Raw genomic sequence first — 20,122 nt, 5'->3', positions numbered from 1 at the left:
TGAGTAGACATCTGCTTGGTTTGTACCCAGTCATTGTAGGAAGCATGTGCTTTGGGTTTTAGTCACAAAGATTTTGAAACTCTGAAAAGCCTCATGTCTGAATCCTCTTTCCAATACCATGCTTCTGCCAGGTTGTCGAGTCTTTACAGCTGTACTAGCTGTTTCCGCACATGCTTCTTGAGTTTATCAGAGCTAGTCACCATTTAACTACCCTATAATTTTATTCAATATAATAGTTGTTAATGAACTTTTAATTTCCTGTTTTTTCAATGTAGAGCCCTAGTCTCTTGAAATTATTCTTGGGGCTTTAATCATTTTTAGTCTTATTTTGTCTTTATAACAATGTTTTGTGTTTATTACAGTATTTTGTAGGGTTTGTTTTTTTTTGTATGCGGCACTTTGGATTAGGAGTTAGATTTGTTTCTCATGTCCCTTCTGTTTTCAGGATGGAGAGGACACATAAAGCTACTATCTACTTAAGGATTTCTTCTGTTTATAGCTTATTACCATGAAATCAGTGGCAGTTTATTCATAAATATTCATAAGTCTATTAGTTATTAGTTGCCTTCCTGTAGTTTAATCAACAAGTTATTTTCCACTTGATTTTGTGACTAGTGAAAAAGCCTTTGCCCCGAGGTGTAACCTTTCAAAGAATGGAAAAGGAATAGAAATCAATTTAGATTATTTTGCAGTATTTTTCTCAGCAAATGTGATTCTAACATTTAACTTAGACATTTTCTAATATGGTATTACATGAAAAGGGAAAAGGCAATATTTTGAACTTTCAGTTTTCATTTTCAAAGAGTATTTTACCAAAACAAATGGAGAACATTTAAAAGCGTATTTCATACCTATGAATTTTACATTTTAAAGTACTTATATATTATTATAAGGTTATTTTAAATTGTCCCTTGTCCTACAAGCTTTCTTTCATATGACAGAGGGGATGAGAAGATGACTCATTAGCAATACAAACATGATATGGTTGATTTCCTATTATTAGTCCAAAACCAAACCATAAGAATTGGTGTCCTTACATTTTTCTTTAGTAAAAGTATACTGTTAGAAAATTAACATTTTCATTTCAGTAAATTTTTAGAATATCAGAATATTTTCTAAGCATCAAGTGGCTAGGTTGTGAACGTTTTGTAATAATTTGCAACTGAAATACATGATACATTTTCATCTATTAAACACCAGTTGGACTATCAGCCATAGTAACAGTTACTTTTTGTTTTCTATTCAGAGTATCTGTAATCCTGCAGTATTACCAACACTATTGTAAATTAAATTTAAAGTGGTATTAAATAACTCCTGTTAAACAATTTTTATCTGTTTGTATATCTTACTATAAATTACGTACAACTAACATCTAAATAAAATTAGCTTTAACCCTAAAAAATAAATAAAAGAAAGGATATAGAAAAATATTTATCAATCATTGAAGTACTCAGATAATATTGCTTTAATGTAACTTTTCAGATGAATCTATTAAGACTATTAGATTAGCTTTATCCAATCAAGATATGACTGAGGATACTTAGGTAAAAGGACGAATGGTGAGTATTTTATATTTTCAATTATAGAACTAAGATTAATAAGTAAACAAACATGGAAGATAAGCACATAAACGTTATATGTTCTGACAAAGTAGACATAACATCTAAAAGTGGGAATAAATAGGAGAAATAAAAATGGATAAATCTCATTGAGTGTTACATAAGTAATAAGCAGGAGTCAAAGGATCTTATTTAAAGACTAGAGGCCCGATGCACAAAATTCATGCAAGAGTAGGCCTTCCTTCCCCTGGCTGCAGGTACTGGCTTCCCTCTGGCACCCAGGACCCAGGTTTCCCTCTGGCCCTGGCTTCATCCAGAAGGACGTCCGGAATGACATCTGGTCTAATTAGCATATTACCCTTTTATTATTATAGACTAGATGCTCGGTGCATGAAATTCATGCATGGGTGGGGTTCCTAAGCCTGGCAGGCTATCAGGGCTGATCAGGGCCAGGACGATCGGGGCCTGAAGGCCCCTGCAGGGTCGGGAGAGGAGGTGACAGTCACCGGGCCAGGTGCAGAAGGAACAGACGCCAGACGCCTATGTTACCCTCGGTGCACCACCACCCCATAGTTCCCTGCCTCCCCACCTCCTCCTTCCCTCGGTGCTGCACCACCACCTGGGGCCTGCTGGCCAGGGGAGGGGAAGGAGGAGGGGCCGAGGGAGGTTTCAATCCCCAGTTTGAATGTGCAGGAGGCAGCCAATCAATTATTCTCTATCATCATTGATGTCTCTATCTCTATTTCCCTCTCTGAAATCAAATATATATTAAAATGCAAGGTTTTTAGAGGAATAAAGGTAGGGCAAGGGAGCTATTGACAGGGGGGCATTTGAGATCTTGCTCACATTTCAAATAGGATAACATAAGGTGGTCCTCAGGGGGTGACAGGTGAGGAGTGGCAGTGGGTGGAACAGGGCACTGCAGGCTGAGAAACGGGCTGTAATGACTGGGAATGTCTGTGACAGTGACACTGAGTGTGTGTTAGGGCCATCGCTGGAATCATTCATCCCCAAGACGTTTTGATTCCAGACGGGAGGAGAAACACGGAGATCAGCAGGCCTTTCTTAGCCTAGAAGGTGAGGTAGGTGGCAGGAGTGGGCTGTCCTGCTTCCCTACAAATGTAAACACACAGAGTAACTGCACATGGACATCAGTCAGCAGCCAAATCAATGCCCAGCCAGCCCTGGTGGCTGTGTCCTGCCACTCTCTGGCTGTGCTGCGGCGCTATTGGCTGGGGAGGCCAAAGCCACACCCCTAAATGCACTTAGTATATGAAGGGGCGGGCAGGAAGCCAGAAGTTGGAAGTCGGAGCTGAGGTGGCTGGAAGCACTGCATCCCCCATGGAGCTGGATGGGGAGCAGCTGTTGGTGAGACCAGCTTTGGAGTCAGAGGGGCTGCACTTCCTGCACATCACTGGTGAGTCCCTGCGAGCCACTGGTGCACCAGTCAGGCCAGGCATAGTCTGGGGAGGCCTTTCCCTCCTGGAGTTGTTCTTTCCAGGGTGGTGGCATCGGCTGCTTTTATTTATTTATTTGTTTGTTTGTTTGTTTGTTTATTTATTTATTTATTTATTATTTTCATTGGAAAGCAAGCTCTGGGCTTGTGGTTCCTGGGATCCCTGGGCCATAGCATGCACCTCCAGGCCTCACTGCACCCTCCTCTCCCTCCTCCTGTGTTGAGCCCCTGGTGGTCAGTGATGCAACTGGTTGACCGGTCATTCTGGTCATTCTGCCGTTATGGTCGCTGGGCTCTTATTATATAGGATGATTTAAAAATGTCCAAAACCACATTTTAAAAGGTGAAGTGGTATACATTATAAAATATTAGATTGAAAGTAATCATGAAAAAATATATATTCCTAAATAGTAAGAGAATAAAAGAAGAGCAAGGAAAACAGACCACATATAGAAGAGATCTAGAAAATATAAAACACATATTAATACAACATAACGAGTATGAAATAATTGATATTCAAATAAACAGACCCTATAGAGAAGAAATCTAGAAAATAAAAATAATATAATATAGCATAAATAGTATGAATTAATGATACCCAAATAATTCCCTTATATAAGTTAATGGACTTAACTCCCATATTTAAAAGAAGAATTTCAGATTGGCTCATAAAGCAAAGCCCACACTTGGCTTATTAAAAGACATATCTTAATCAAAGTAACTTACAAAAGCAAAATATAAAATAATGAACAAATGTATACAAGGGAAACGTAAAGAGTAATTAGGTGTTACAATCCTATTACAAAAAGTGAATTCATCCTCAAATACATTAAATTAGAAATGGAAGTCTTATAAAGTCCACAATTCACGATGAAAATATAACAAAAATAAACATGTATCAAATGATATAGGAAACACATTCATAAAGCAGAAATCTCTTGAAAGACAAGATGGTGAAATAGAGTACAGCAGTCCTCAAATAATGTTATTTTGTTCAACATCATTTACTTATGTCGATGAGAAAAGAAATCAATTCCCAGCTGGTGCCACTGGCTGTGTGGAGTTTGCATGTTCACCCCATCTCTGCAAGGGTTTTCTCTAGGTACTTGGATTTCCTACCAAATCCCAAAGCTGTGCCTGTGAAGTGAGTTGGCGTGTCTAAATTATCCCAATTTGAGTGAGTGTGGATATGAGTGTTCTCTGTGTTGGTAGGCACCCTGTTCAGGGTGGGGTCCCATCAGGCACCGTAAATAAGTGGTTTGGAAAATAATTATCTTCCTTGTTTTTATTAATCTTTCTTAATCATATGAATAGCTCATATTTATGACAATATTTAATATTAGATATGTTTGGGCCTTTATTTAGAAGTTTGGTAATGCTTTTGCAAGCAGAAATATATGATAGAAACTTAACTCTTGTTTATATCCATTAGCCTATGGTAAGATTGTTTTTCTTATGTAATTTTGCCTAAAGTCACAGTTTTTTCCAGGAACCTATTGATTACATTAAGTGAGGCCCTACTGTGCTATTAGTAATAGAATTCTTTAACATGTAACTCAAAGAGATGTCAAATGTAGACAAATAGCTAAGAATGTAAAAGACTTAAAAACATAATACATATAAATGTATATTGAAATTTATACCATAATAATAGAGAGTAAATCTTCTCAAATATCATAGTTACATCTTCAAAATTAGCCATATATCAAAGAAAGTCTCAATACAATTCATGAAGAAAAGATAAAACCAACATTCTCACCCTGCTGGCATGGCTCAGTGAATGACCATCGACCTAAAAACGAAGAGGTCACGGGTCGATTCCAAGTCAGGGCACATGCCTAGGTTGCAGGCTCAATCCTCAGTGTGGGGCATGCAGGAGGCAGCTGATCAATGACTCTCTCTCTCATCATTGATGTTCCTATCTCTCTCTCCCTCTTCCTTCCTCTCTGAAATCAATAAAAATATAAAATAAAACATATTTAAAATATATATATATATCATTTTCAAAATTGAGCTACCAGCTGTTAAAATGTGTATACATATTTTTGGGAAACCCTGTATATAAAATTTATAACCACAGAGAAAAAAAACAATAAAACTTTTAACTTTTGAAACAGTACTCTGTGCATTTATAAGAGCATATATTTTAAGCACCAAAAAACTCTAAAGAAATCTTGGACTTTTTAGTACCTTATCCTATCTAATAATAGCGTACCATGTAAATTACCATCACTCCGCTACGCCCACGATTGGGCGGCGGAGGCTGGGGGGCGGGACTCAGGGTGGCCTATCCGGCCATTGAGAGGCACGGATCCGCTGCCACTGAGTGGGGCTACGCTGCTGTTGAGAGGCACAGGGGGCGGGACTCCCGTCCCCTGTGCCTCTCAACGGCCAGATCCAGGCCGCTGAGGGGGTCCCACCCCCTGCGACTCTCAACAGCAGGGGAGACCCCCTCAGAGGCCACGGATCATCAAAAGTGGGGGAGTGAGCTCTGGCCTCAGTCAGCTAGCCACAGAAACCCGGCAGAGGATGGAGAGCAGCGACGAGGAAGACATGGAGAAGCACCGCATCCACCTACGCCCCGTAGCTCTGCGCACACGCTGCACCTCCTGCCCTGTGAAGTCCAGGTTAACCGGCCCGCCCCTGTGGGGCGCTTTTTCACCCCGGCCATCCGTCAGGGTCCCGATGGACTCGAAGGGCCGCAGTCTGAGGGGCGAGGAGGTGGAGGTGCCGCCTGGCCTGCTGGGATACATGATGGTGAGTCCATCGGGACCCTGACGTGCATGATTCAATCATGCACTGGGCCTCTAGTTATTAATAGTGGTATTAGAGAATAATTTTTCAACTAAGAAAATATACTTAAGTTGTTGGAAACCACCATTCTCACTATATGAGAAGAGAGATACAAAAATGGAATTTTATCAGCCATATAAGTCTACATTATGCATTATTTAATCCTTCTTTAATTTTGTTTATATTGACTTTTTATATACATTATATTAAAAATTTGGACTTTCATACATTCAATATTTTTCAAGATTATACTTGACTCAGTTATTAATAATTTTTACTTTCTTTTTAGATACTCAAATGATCACAAGTAGCCCATTCAAGGGATATTAATATGGGTCTTTTGCCTTTTCAGACCTACCTAAGACACTTAAATCATTCTCGCTTTTTGGAATAAAAAATATGTGCAGAACCATACTTATTTTTCCATTATTCAAGACATAAAACCAGCAACATTCTTCATTACTTATAATGGAAAACTGTATTTGAGACCAAAGTTTGATCAGTTATTTACAAATGAGATAGTTTTCGACATGCACTGGTGTTGGGCGGGATAACACCTATAGTGGCAGAGATTGAAATTATTCTCATTTTTATGATTATGAGCTGCTATTTATTTTTCAATTTAAATCTAATGTTATCCTGTGCATTCAAATTTTCTTCTAATATAAAAAATAAATTATTTCCTTTTTAACTTGCTTATTTAGAATTTCATCTGAGCTATAATCATACCCCATTCTTATTAAAAGTCCTTGCTATAGATTGAGTGATTGTGTCCCCTACAACTTGATATGTTGAAATCTAATCTCCAAAGTGATGGGATTTAGAGGTGTTTGGGAGTTGATTAGGTCATGAGAGTGGAGCCATCATGACTGAGAGTGGAGCCTTATAAAAGGCCCCAGAGAACTCCGTCACACCTTCTGCCATGTGAAGACACAGCAGAAGTCGGCTGTCTATGAACTAGGAACAGGACTCTCACCAGACACCAAGATGCCAGTGTCTTGATCTTGGACTTCCCAGCCTCTAGGACAAAGAACAATACATTTCTGTTGTTTATAATCCACCCAATATATGGTATTTTGTTATATACGATGAAATGAATTAAGACAGTAAATTGGCTCATGATCACAATTTTGTGATCACATTAATGACTCTTATTTCAAGTGTGCTACTATATTCCTTTATTATATTGACTTTCTAATAGATTTTCATTTTCAAACTTACTCTGTACAAGGTTTATAACAAAAAACATGCATTGTCAATTGTTTTAGTTAGGATTCCAACAGAGAATATCCATAGCTAAGCAGAGAATAAGGAGAATTTAACAAAGGGATTATTTACAGGGACTTGGGCAATATTTAAAGGGAACCAACTAGAGATGATGCAATATCCTGCAATAGCAACAGAAGAAAGCTTTTGAAACTCATAGACAGAAAGGAAAAGGGGAGAGAGAACAGAGTTAGCAAAATCCAGAGGGAGCTGTAACTTTCCAGGATAGTTCACTGGGGCGGGGGGAGGGGAGGATGTACTTGAATAAAGGAAAAGAGCCAGATCATGGCCTTACAGGGAGGGAGCAGGGAATTAAATACCCAAACATACGTTTCCTTTGCCTTCCTAACTCCTGGTGATTTCTCTCATAGGCTAAATTCAAGGGTAAGATAGGGACAGGAGACTCGAATGATACAGTCCATAAAACTCAGCCCCCTGGGCAAGAGCTGGGTAGAGGAGGAATTTGAGGAGAGAAAAACTGAAAAATGTCCACCTCTCCCCCCACCAAAATGCTTATTTTGAAGCTCCAAATCAATCCTTTTAACTGTAGGTTTTACTTATTCTATGCTACTTTAAATCTATTATCTTCCAAACAAATCTGTTATTTTCAGAACTCCACTCAAAACTTGTTTTTTATCTCCTACTAGGTAAACGAAGTCATTGTCCAACCATGTGCTCAAACCAGAATGTGACTATCATTCTTGATTTCTTTCTTTTTTGTTGCACAATCATCTTTCAGACAACATAATCTGGAGAATATACCTTTAAAATATTTTTTAAATCTCTCTTCTTTCAGTCCTGACTATCATAATTCAGGTGCTTATCTTCTCCATGGACTATTGTAAGAGATACCTAACTGGTTTTACTGCCAACAATTTTGCCCCCATCCATTGTCCTTCACATTGCTACTCTCAAATTCTTCTCTTCATCAAGCCATCTTGTCTCTTACTAAGATGACTTGTAGAGCCTCCTCATTTGTCTTTTCAGTCCCAGTATTGATCTGCTCAAATCAGCCAACATTATATTATAACCTGTTCATGTCTTTCATCTGATCATTATATAAAGGTCAAACTCCTCTGCTTGGTATTAATGCTCTTTTATGACCTATCATCAACATAATTTTCTAACCTCATCCTCACCATTCCTTCATATGAAGCTTATGCTTTAATCAAACCAAGGTTATTTGTAGCTCCCCATAAACAATATTGTTTTACAACAAGCATTTTTTTTTAATTTCTTTATTGATTAAGGTGTCACATATTTGTCCTCATCCCCCAATTCCCATCCCACACCCCTCCCCACGGATGCCCCCACCCCCCTGTTGTCCTTAACCATTGGTTAGGCTCGTATGCATGCACACAAGTCCCTTGGTTGATCTCTCCCCCCTACCCCCACCCTCCCCTACCTTCCCTCTGAGGCGCGACAGTCCGGTCGATGCCTCCTTGTTTCTGGGTCTGTTCTTGTTCATCAGTCTATGTTGTTCATCATTTCCCCTAGATGAGTGAGATCACGTGTCACTAGAAATATACTTATAAGAACCGAATGTGTGACGAGCAATAATAGTTATGCTGACAGGCAAATGAATCAGTCTGTAGTAAGTTTCTTTCTGGACCAACAGTTCTTTTGAGACCCAATTTCAATGTCCACCAGTTCCTTATGTATACATGTCGGCACTGACTTTTCAGCTCTGGATGGTGGACAAATGGTGGTAATGCAGGTCCGACTCCCTCTGGTTTGATCTCACCCGGACCCAGGGGCGCGGCCTCACCCGGACTCAGGGGTGCGCGGCCTCACCCGGACCTGGGACCCAGCATCATCCAGGCCCCGGGGCGCGTGGCCTCACCTGGACCCAGGTGTGTGTGGCCTCACCCGGTTCCGGGATCCAGCCTCACCCGGACCCAGGGGCGCGTGGCCTCTCCCGGACCCAGGGGCGCAGCCTCACCTGGACCCGGGACCCAGCTTCACCCGGGTCCAGGGGCCCAGCCTCACCCGGATCCAGGGGCGCATGGCCTCACTCGGACCCGGGACCCAGCCTTACCCAGATCCAGGGGCGCACAGCCTCACCTGGACCCGGGATTCAGCTACACCCAGACCCAGGGGCATGTGGCCTCTCCCGGACCCAGGGGCGCGGTCTCACCCGGACCTGGGACAACAAGCATTTATTGATTGCCTACAATATGCCAGACACTGAGGTAGGTGCTATGTATATAATAAAAAGATAGATGAGACTAAGTCCATGCCCTCAATAACGTCCACTAATAGTAATAGTTCTGCTATCTGTAACACATTTCCCATTGCCCTAGCTGGTTTGGTTCAGTGGATACAGCGTTGGCCTGTGGACTGAAGGGTCCCAGATTCGATTCCGGTCAAGGGCACATACCCTGTCCCTGGTCAGAGTACGTGCAGGAGGCAACCAATAGATGTGCCTCTCTCACATCGATGTTTCTCTCTGTCTCTCCCTCTCTCTTCCATTCTCTCTAAAACCCGATGGAAAAATATCCTCAGGTGAGGATGAACAAAAAAATAAAAAGCACCAGCTTTAAAAAACAAAACATTTCTCATTATGTCAGCCTGGAAAACTATTCATCCATGTAGATTCAGCGTAAGCATGCTTTCTCTGTGAAGCCTTTCCTAATTATACCAATTAGAGGCAGTCACTTCTTCTTTAGTGTCTGCTAATACCGTATATATATTTTTATTTTAGCACTTAATGCCCTACTGCTTATGTTTACTTATATGTCTTGCTCTATGACTAGTTTGAGTTATATTAACATATTTTGTAAATCTTTGTATCCCTAGTGCCCAGCAGCAATCTCAATAAATATTTCTACATTAAAGAATGAATAGATGAATGCTGAAGTCTGTGAATTATAATAAGAGAGCTAAGGTGAGAGGAGAGGAAAGCAGAGAAGAGAGGAGAGGAAAAACAACAAGTCCTCCACAACACTCAATTTGAATCTTTTGTAGGGAGGTCATAATATTTGAAATTGAGACAAAAGGCAGGAAAATAAGGCATTTGTTTTGTCATGTTCAAATATTTTACATTGGGCAATTATGTTTATAGTAGCCTTTATTTCAAGGGCTAAATTTTGTGGCTACATTTTAATTAGCTGAAGTGATTCCACGTGTCAAGAAATGGCCTCATTACAATCAGGTACTGGATGAAAGAAGGTGAAGGGATTAGCTAAAGAATATATATGCATAATCCAAAGACACAGACAACAGTGCAGTGATGGTCAGAAGGAAGGGGATGCGGGAGCTGGGTGGAGGTGGGCAGAAGGGCGAGGGGAAGAATGGAAACATACGTAATAGTGTCAACAATTAAAAAAAAATATCATAAGGTATTTAGAAGATTATAGGATGTATTTAAAATAATGTATAATCATTAGGGAAATGCAGATCAAAATCACAATGAATTATACGATTTCACAGCCATTAGGATGGTTATTACTTTTTAAAACTCAGGAAATAACAACTGTTATCAAGGATGTGGAGAAGTTGGGACATTTGCGCATTGTAAAATGGTGCAGCCACTGCAGAAAACAGTTTGGCAGTTCCTCAAAAACTTAAACATAGAATTATCATATTATCCAGCAAATCTACTTCCAGGTATATATCCAAAAGAACTGAACCCAGTGACTTGAACAGATATTTACAAACCCATGTTCATAGCAGAATTATTCACAACAGCTAAAATATGAAAGCAACCCAAGTGTCCATTGATGGGTAAAAGGATAAGCAGTAGCTCTTAATTTCAATGCAGTTTAAATTTTGCAACCTGTTTCATTTTTAACTTTTGTGGCTTCTGTAAGGCATATTTTGGTATCCAAACTCATATTTTTAACATTTTATAAAATTTATCTTTTGAAAAACTTTTCCCTTTCTCTTTGTGTGTAATCTACTAGGAATTGTGCATTCTAGACCTATTTTTCAGTCCCCTATATAGTTATTTAGTTGTGTGTGGATCTGTCTATGGGCCTGTGTTCTCTGCTTTTCCCCCCATCAACTTGGAAGAGGTTTCTTAATGTTATTAGAATATTTAAAAATTTGGCTTTATTGTTCTTTATTAAAATTTCATATCATTAATTTCTGTTCTTATCTGTTATTTAACTGATTTTATTTAATTTGGATGTATAATGTTGATCCTTTTCTAAGTTCTTAAGTTGTATACTTAGATAATTAATTTTAGCCTCTCTTCTTTTTATCTCTATTAATTACTTAAGCTGCATATCTCAAGTTTTGATATATAGTATTACCTGTAGTCAGTCTAACATATGAATATGTATATAATTATGTGTGTATTATAGTTATTTTGTTACTGATTTCTGGCTATTTTATATTATTTTATTTTTAAAAAAACATGTAGCATTGTGATGCAGGCTGCCTTCCTATGGTCAGCTTTCATCTACTTTATGACTATGTGTTTTCTTTTTTGTTATTATTCTTTAGCTAATCCCTTCACCTTCATTCATCCAGTTTCCCCATCCCCACTTCCCTTCTGACAGCAGTCAGTCTATTTCTTGTATCCATGTCTCTGTTTCTTTTGTACATCAGATTATTTTGTTCATTAGATTCCACATATAAGTGAGATCATATGGTATTTGTCTTTTACTGACTGGCTCATTTCACTTAGCATAATAATTTCCAGATCCATCCATGCTGTCACAAAAGGTAAGGTTTCCTCCTTTTTTTTATGCTCACATAATATCCCATTATATAAATGAACAACTTTTTTATCCACTAAAATACTGATGGGCACTTGGGCTGTTTCCAGATCTTAGCTATTATAAATAATGCTGCTATGAACATAGGGGTGCATAAAATGACATTGGGATTTTGATAGAGGTTGCATTAAATCTGTATATTTCTTTGGTTAACATGGACATTTTAATTAGCCATTCTTCCAATCCATGCTGTCGCAGAAGTTAAGATTTCCTTTTTTTATGGCTGAATAGTATTCCATGACCTTTGTATTAAACTAGAGGCCTGGTGCATGAAATTTGTGAACTGGGGGGTCCCCTCAGCCCAGCCTGTGCCCTCTTGCAGTCTGGGATCCCTCTCACAGTCCGGGACCCCTCGCTCCTTACCACCTGCCTGCTCACTGCTCCTTACCATTCAGCTTGCTGTTCCTTAGCACTGCCGCGGAGGCAGGATAGGCTCCCAACACTACCACTGCACTCGCCAGCCATGAGCACAGCTTCTGGCTGAGCAGTGTGCCCCCTGTGGGAGCGCACTGACTACTAGGGGGCAGCTCCTGCATAGAGCATCTTCCCCCTGGTGATCAGTGTGCATCATAGTGACCAGTGGTTCTGCCTGTTGTTCCACTGTTCGGTCAATTTGCATATTAGGGTTTTATTATATAGAATTTACTATTTCTAAGTAAAAAAAGAAAGGAAGGAGGGAAGGAAGGAGGGAAGGAAGGAAGGAAGGAAAGAAGAAAGGATGGAGTAAAATTTAAAAACCTACAGCCATATATTTCAATGTGAATGAATCAAAGTTAAATGAAAAAGGCAAGTTGTAGAAAAATACTTATGGTTTGATCCTATTTCTACAATCTCTATACACATAAAATTAGAAAGTATGTTTGGGGATATTTACTCCTGTGTTTAAATTAAAATAAATAGCAAAGGCATGATAAACAATATTTAGGACAGCAGTTCCCTCTGAGAGGGAGGAGGAAGGAAGATATGATTAAGGAGAGGGACATTTTGTATTTTGTATACCATCTGTTTGGTACATGTTGCTTTTTCAAAATTTTTTTCATAAGTTATCAGTAATACAATATTTCTTGTATTTCATACTAAAATACAAATAAATCAGTATATAATTTAATGCCTGAAATTATACAGTGTTCATTTCAAATGTCCTAATGTTTGGTGGATGCTGTTTATTGTCAAATCCACATTTAAAAAGAATACTGCAAAATTAAGAAAATAATTTATGAGTTCATTCTAAATTGACTTTGATTCACCTTCCTTTAGCTAATATGTTAATCTCTTAGGCCTATTCTCCAAGAGATGCTTGCAATTACTATGCATGAGCTGTTGCTTCCTAGTTGAAAAGGAAGATGACACTGGTTACACTGTGTTCCACACATTAGCTATGTGTGGAACACAGTGTAACCAGTGTCATTTTTCCTTTTCATTCTGACATAAAATGGAAATTTTTTTGAGATTACTCCCTTTATGATGAAGGATAATATCTTATTATCACAAAGTCACTGAACCAGAACTGCTAAGAATCCAGCTACATAGATGCTAAGTAAAATTCGTATTTATTTAATATGCTCATGTTTTCTCTGTGTGTTTCAAGGTATTTCTAAATATTTGCACTAATATTTACCACCCCTTGTTAAGAATCACTTATTATTTTTTCACAGTGAGCTTTAAACAAGTTTAAAAGAAATGTTATGCAAGAAAAAATCTCCTAAAAGCCAGTCTTGAATAAATAACTTTGGTGATTCAGAGATACTATGGAATATAATATTAGAAAAATAACCTCTAAAGGCACTTCTCTAAATTCCACTACATTCTGCTAATATGCCTGGTATTTAATCCTTTCTCTCATATTTATATTACTGTAGTAAGGCAAATCTTAACCCTTTGCACTCACTTGCTTTTTTCTCGATTCCTTTATTCTAATGCTAACCGTGTCGAGTCACTCAACATCCGAGTACAAAAGGTTAAGGTAGAAAATAATTCATGATTTTTCTCCTCTTATTTCTGTGGAATAATCATTTTCAAAACCTGAAGATGGGCCTTGACATTTACAAAATCCTACCTGGTTTAATAAAATATTTCTAATACTAGAGGTCCAGTGCACAAAATCATGCATGGGTAGGGTCCCTAGTGGCTGCTGGCTGCCGGCCAGGGCCTCCCATCCCCAGCTGTGGGCTGCCAGCTGTCAGCTGCCAGCCAGAGCCTTCCTTTGTTCTGTGCCACACCCTGGTGATCAGCACACAACATAGTGAGCAATCGAACTCCTGGTGGGTCAAACTCCCGAGGTGACACTTTGCATATTAGGCTTTTATATTATATAGAAGATTGTTACTTCTGATATTGGGTTTTTGTTTTTGTTTTTTAAATATATTTTATTGATTTTTTACAGAGAGGAAGAGAGAGGGATAGAGAGTTAGAAACATCGATCAGCTGCCTCTTGCACACCCCCTACTGGGGATGTGCCCGCAACCAAGGTACATGCCCTTGACCGGAATCAAACCTGGGGCCCTTGAGTCCGCAGGCCGACGCTCTATCCACTGAGCCAAACCGGTTTCGGCTGTTTTATTTTATTTTTTTTCATAGAGTAAAATAAAGTGCCATTCTTTTGAAAACTCCAAATATCAATAAAAAACATCTACCTTATAACTTGAAACTTGTCAATGGATCATGTTGACTTTAAAAATCAATCTTTACTAATAGAAATCAGAATAGTATTTGTATGAATGATGATAGAGGTTAGCAAGGCAAGGCAATTGACTGGAAATAATTATTAGGGAAATTTCTAGGATAATGGAAATTGTTTAATTGTTTTAAATTGATCTGGGTGATAGTTATATATATATATATTGTTTTAAATTGATCTGGGTGATAGTTATATATATAGTTATATATAGAGGCCCGGTGCACGAAATTTGTGCACTGAGGGGGTGTGTGTCCCTCAGCCCAGCCTGCACCCTTTCCAATCTGGGACCCCTTGAGGGATGTCCGACTGCCCATTTAGGGCTGATCACAGTGGATCGGGTCTAAACGGGCAGTCGGACATCCCTCGCACAATCCAGGACTACTGGCTCCCAACCACTAGCCTGCCAGGCTTCCTGATTGCCCCTAACTGCTTCTGCCTGCCAGCCTGATCATCCCCTAACCACTCCCCTGCCAACCTGATCGATGTCTAACTGCTCCCCTGCTGGCCTGGTCACCCCTAACTGCCCTCCCCTGCAGGCCTGGTCGCCACCAACTGCCCTCCCCTGCAGGCCTGGTTGCCCCTAATTGCCCTCCCTTGCCAGCTTGATGGCCCCCAACTGCCCTCCCTCCCTTTCAGGCCTGATCCATCCCAACTGCCCTCCCCTGCAGGCCTGGTCCCCCCACAACTCCCTCCCCTGCTGGCCTGGTCACCCCCAACTGCCCTCCCCTGCAGGCCTGATTCCACCCAACTGCCCTCCCTGCAGGCCTGGTTGCCAAAAACTGCCCTCCCCTGCCAGCTTGGTCACCCCTAACTGCCCTCCCCTGCTGGCCTGGTCACCCCCAACTGTCCTCCCCTGCAGGCCTGGTCACCCCAATTCCCCTCCCTTGCTGGCCCAGTCACCCCTAACTGCGCTCCCTTGTCAGCCTGATTGCCCCAAACTGCCCTCCCTCCCTTTCAGGCCTGATCCCTCCCAACTCCCCTCCCATGCAGGCCTGGCCCTCCCCCCAACTACCCTCCCCTGCTGGCCCAGTCACCCCCAACTGCCCTCCCCTGCAGGCCTGGTTGCCCAAAACTGTCCTCCCCTGCAGGCCTGGTCGCCCCCAACTGCCCTCCCCTGCTGGCCCGGTCACCCCTAACTGCCCTCCCCTGCAGGCCTGGGTCCCCCGCAACTGCCCTTCCCTACAAGCCTGGGTCCCCCCCAACTGCCCTCCTCTACCAGCCCAGTCATCCCTAACTTCCCTCTCCTGCCAGCCTGATCACCCCCAACTGCCCTCCCCTGCAGGCCTGGGTCCCCCCCCAACTGCCCTCCCCTGCCAGTCTGGTCACCCCTAACTGTCCTCCCTTTCAGGCCTGGTCCCTCCCAACTGCTATCTCTTGCTGGCCATCTTGTGGCGGCCATCTTTGACCACATGGGGGCAACCATCTTGTGTGTTGGAGTAACGGCCAATTTGCATATTACCTCTTTATTATATAGGATACACACACACACACACACACACACACACACAGAGGCCTGGTGCATGAAATTTGTGCATGGGGGTGGGGGGGTGTCCCTCAGCCCAGCTTGCACCCTCTCCAATCTGGGACCCCTCGAGGGATGTCCAACTGCCCGTTTAGGCCCAATCCCACCGGACATCCCTCTGACAATCCAGGACTGTTGGCTCCCAACTGCTCGCCTGTCTGCCTTTTTGATTGCCCCTAACCGCTTCTGCCTGCCAGCTTGATCACCCCCTAACCACTCCCATGCCAGCCTGATTGATGTCTAACTGCTCCCATGCCAGCCTGTTTGCCCCTAACTTCCCTCCTCTGCCAGCCAGGTCACCCCTAACTGTCCTCCTCTACAGGGTTGATTGCCTCCAACTGCCCTCCCTTTCAGGCCAGGTCCCTCTCAACTGCATTCCCTTGCTGGCCATCTTGTGGTGGCCATATTGTGTCCACATGGGGGCAGGATCTTTGACCACATAAGGACAGCTATATTGATCTTGTGTATTGGAGTGGTGGTCAATCTGCATATTACTCTTTTATTAGATAGGATAGAAGCCTGGTGCATGGGTGGGGGCCAGCTGGTTTTCCCTGAAGGGTGTCCTGGATTAGGGTGGGGTTCCCTTGGGGTGTGGGGAGGCCTGGGCGAGGGACCTGTGGTGGTTTGCAGGCCAGCCACGCCCCTGGTGACCCAAGCAGAGGCCCTGGTATCTGGAATTTATTTACCTTCTACAATTGAAACTTTGTAGCCTGGAGCGGAGCCAAGCCTCCTGCTCCATCATGGCTGCTGCCATTTCTGTTTGGATTTGTTTACCTTCTATAATTGAAACTTTGTATCCTTGAGTGGAGGCCTGAGCTAGCCAGGGTGTGTGGAAAGCTTGGCTTCCTCTGTTGCCGGGGAAACCCAAGCCTCCCTTCTGGTAGCCATCTTGGTTGGGGTTAATTTGCATACCCACCCTGATTGGCTGGTGGGCGTGGTTTATGTAGTGGAGTGATGGTTAATTTGCATATTACTCTTTTATTAGAGAGGATAACACTTAATATTGGTGTATTCCACTCTGTAAATTTTACCCCAGTAAAGTATTAGCAATATACATATATATGAATGTAAATTAGAGAATATCTTGATTTGTGTTTTGTAATAATATTTACAATAAAACATAAATATCTTACACTGGTTTATGAAATTTCACATATCTCCTGCTTATATGTCTTCCCATCTTCCTTTCCTGACACTCTTTCCTTTGCTTACTTTGCTTTGGCCATATGGTTCTTGCTGTTCTATAAACTACATCCCAAGATCCATCTGAGAGTATTTATATTTGCAGTTCACTCTTAGAATACTCTTATTCTGGATAGTTGTATGATCAGCTCCCTGATTTCACTGAGGTTTCTGATCAAATGTCACCTTCTCATTAGAGGTCTTCTATAGCCAACCTCCCCTTAATTTGTCTTGTCTTTTTCATAGCACATGTTGATATTCCACATTATATATTTGTTTATTGTATCTCTCCCTATGGTAGTTAAGAATAAGCTGACATAAAATAGATTCAAATATGTGATGTCTTAACACACTGCAGACCATTAGTTTTATTGCTAGCTTTACCCAGTGGCCAGATAAGTTTCTATTGAACAAATTCAAAAAACGTTCTACATAAATATTAAAGGCACGCTTTAAAATTAAATACCCATTGCATTTTGAAGTTATTTATTACATGTTCTTACAAGCTAATATCTTTTTAAAGTATGATACTTTGTAAAACACTGTGTAATATGAAGCGAGAATTCTCGTGACCCGTCTGCATGTGTTAATAGAATTTTATTTCTTGCTCACCTAGCAATCCCATGCAGCTGTTTATATTTCATTTCTATTCAATGACACCTTTTTATCTTGTTGATTTGTAATCCCATAGAGTGTTACTTTCTTTGCCTTCAGGTAGCTAAAGGAGAAAGCAACTTGGGAGAGCACAAATGAGTAATTTTTTAGACCAGACTTCAAGGTATCACACTTAATTTTACTTATACTCTGTTGGCTAAAACTCAGGCACATGTCCATCTAAATTCAAGGGAGGTTGTAAAATATAGTCTAGCTCTATGGCAGAAAAATAGGACAAATATAATATAGATTGATATATATAACAGGAGATTTGTTACAGAAATTGGCTATCAGAGCTATGGAAGCCAAAAGTTCCTATAATTTTCCATGTGCAAGATGGAGAACCAGGAAAGTTGGTAGTATAATTCAGTCAAAGTCTGAAGGTCTGAGAACCAGAGTAGCTGATGTTATGATTTTCAGTCCAAAGCTGAAGGCTTGATAATCTGGAGAAGGGGTGTGTTGGTGTAAATTCCAGAATCTGAAGGCCTGATAATTGGTAAATCTGATGTCTAAAGGCAAAAGAAGATAGATGTCCTGAATAGAGATAAGGATTAGAGATAGGGAATTTACCCTTAAACCACCTTTTTGCTCTATTCAGTCCTTCAACAGATTGGAAGATACCTACCCATATTGGTGACATTTACTCAGTCTACCAAATCACATACTAATCTTTTTCAGAAACACTATCACAGACACACCCAGACATAATGTATTATCAGCTACCTGGGCATCACTTAACCCAGTAAGGATGAAGCATAATAGTAACCATCACATTGACAAATAATACAAAAAAATGAAATATTAAAATATTTATATTAATTAACTGCTTGACACACGGCAGATTGTAGGACTTTTTGGCTTTCATAGTTGTGTGAGCCAATTTCTATTATAAATCTCCTCTTATATATATCAATCTATATCATATTGGTCCTATTTTTCTGGAGAACCCTGACTAATATAGTCAGATTTTTATTACTTATAACTTCTGTTGACTTTTTTATTCTTAATTTATTATTATGTATTTTTATTATTATGCTTTTGGTTGAAAACTCCCTAATCACTCTTTTATGCTTCTTATAACATCTATCAACCTAACAATGTTTTTCAAGTGTTTTCCATAAACATACCTTAAAAATATGTTTATGGAAGTATAAGTCACTTCTTTTAGCATACAATTCTAAGCATTTGGACAACTGCTTACTGTTGTGTAAACTTAATCAAAATCAAGATATGGAACAGTTCTCTCAGCTCAAAAAGTTCCCTCATGTTCTATCTTAATCTGTTCAGGCAATATCACAGACTAGGTGGTTTATAAACCACAAAAATACATTTCTCACAGCTCTGGAGGCTGGGGAGTCCAAGATCAAAGTGCTGGCAATTCAATGTTTGGTGAAATCTTGCTATCTAGTATGCTGTCTTTTTACTGTAACCTCACATGGCAGAAGAGGCAAGAAAGCTTTGGGAAACTTTTTTATGAGGACACAAATTCCACTCACGAGGGTTCCATCCTCATGACCTAATCACCTTCCAAAGGCCCTCCTAATACCATCACCTTGAGGGTCAGGATTTCAATATTTGAATTTTGGGGGACTCAAACATTCAGACCACAGCCTGCCTTGTGTAGTTAAAACCTCCTCTCACTCCCAGTACCTAGCAACAATTTGTCTTCTGTCTCCATAGCAACAACAAACACAAAACCCAGCTCTACTCCTGACAAGATTGAGTCAACACTACATAATATAGGACTAGCAGAGGAAGAAGTATATTCATTTCCAGGAATAACTGCTATCTACATCAGTCTGTATTGTACACATGATATTCAGTATTTAGTGAAAAATGGTAAGACACCATATAAAAAGGAGATTAATAACAAATTTCAAAGCAATAAGCAAATCCAGTTTTATGGATGAACTTGATGATGGCATTATAAAATAGACATTTCAAAAATGTGTGATTAATTATATTAAAGGCTCTAGTGGAAAAGGCAGACAATATGAATACATGCAGAATTTCAGCAGGAAGAAATTATATCAAATTTAAATCATTGACCTAAAAAACATGATAATAGAAATGAAGAATGATTTTGATGGTTCATTAAATATACGAAAATTAGCTGAGGAAAATAAGTCAACAAGTTAGAATATAAGTTAGTAAAAATTACCCAAATTGATATACTAAGAGAAAGAAAGGAGGAATGAAATAATAAAGCATCTTAGAGCTTTGGAACAATATCAAAGTCTAACATTTGAGTGGTCAGAATCATATTAGGAGGAGAGAAAGAATAGGAAG

This window comes from Cnephaeus nilssonii (assembly GCF_951640355.1).
Source record: "Cnephaeus nilssonii genome assembly, chromosome: X".
Taxonomy (NCBI): Eukaryota; Metazoa; Chordata; class Mammalia; order Chiroptera; family Vespertilionidae; genus Cnephaeus; species Cnephaeus nilssonii.
Note: the sequence above shows the minus strand (reverse complement) of the source record.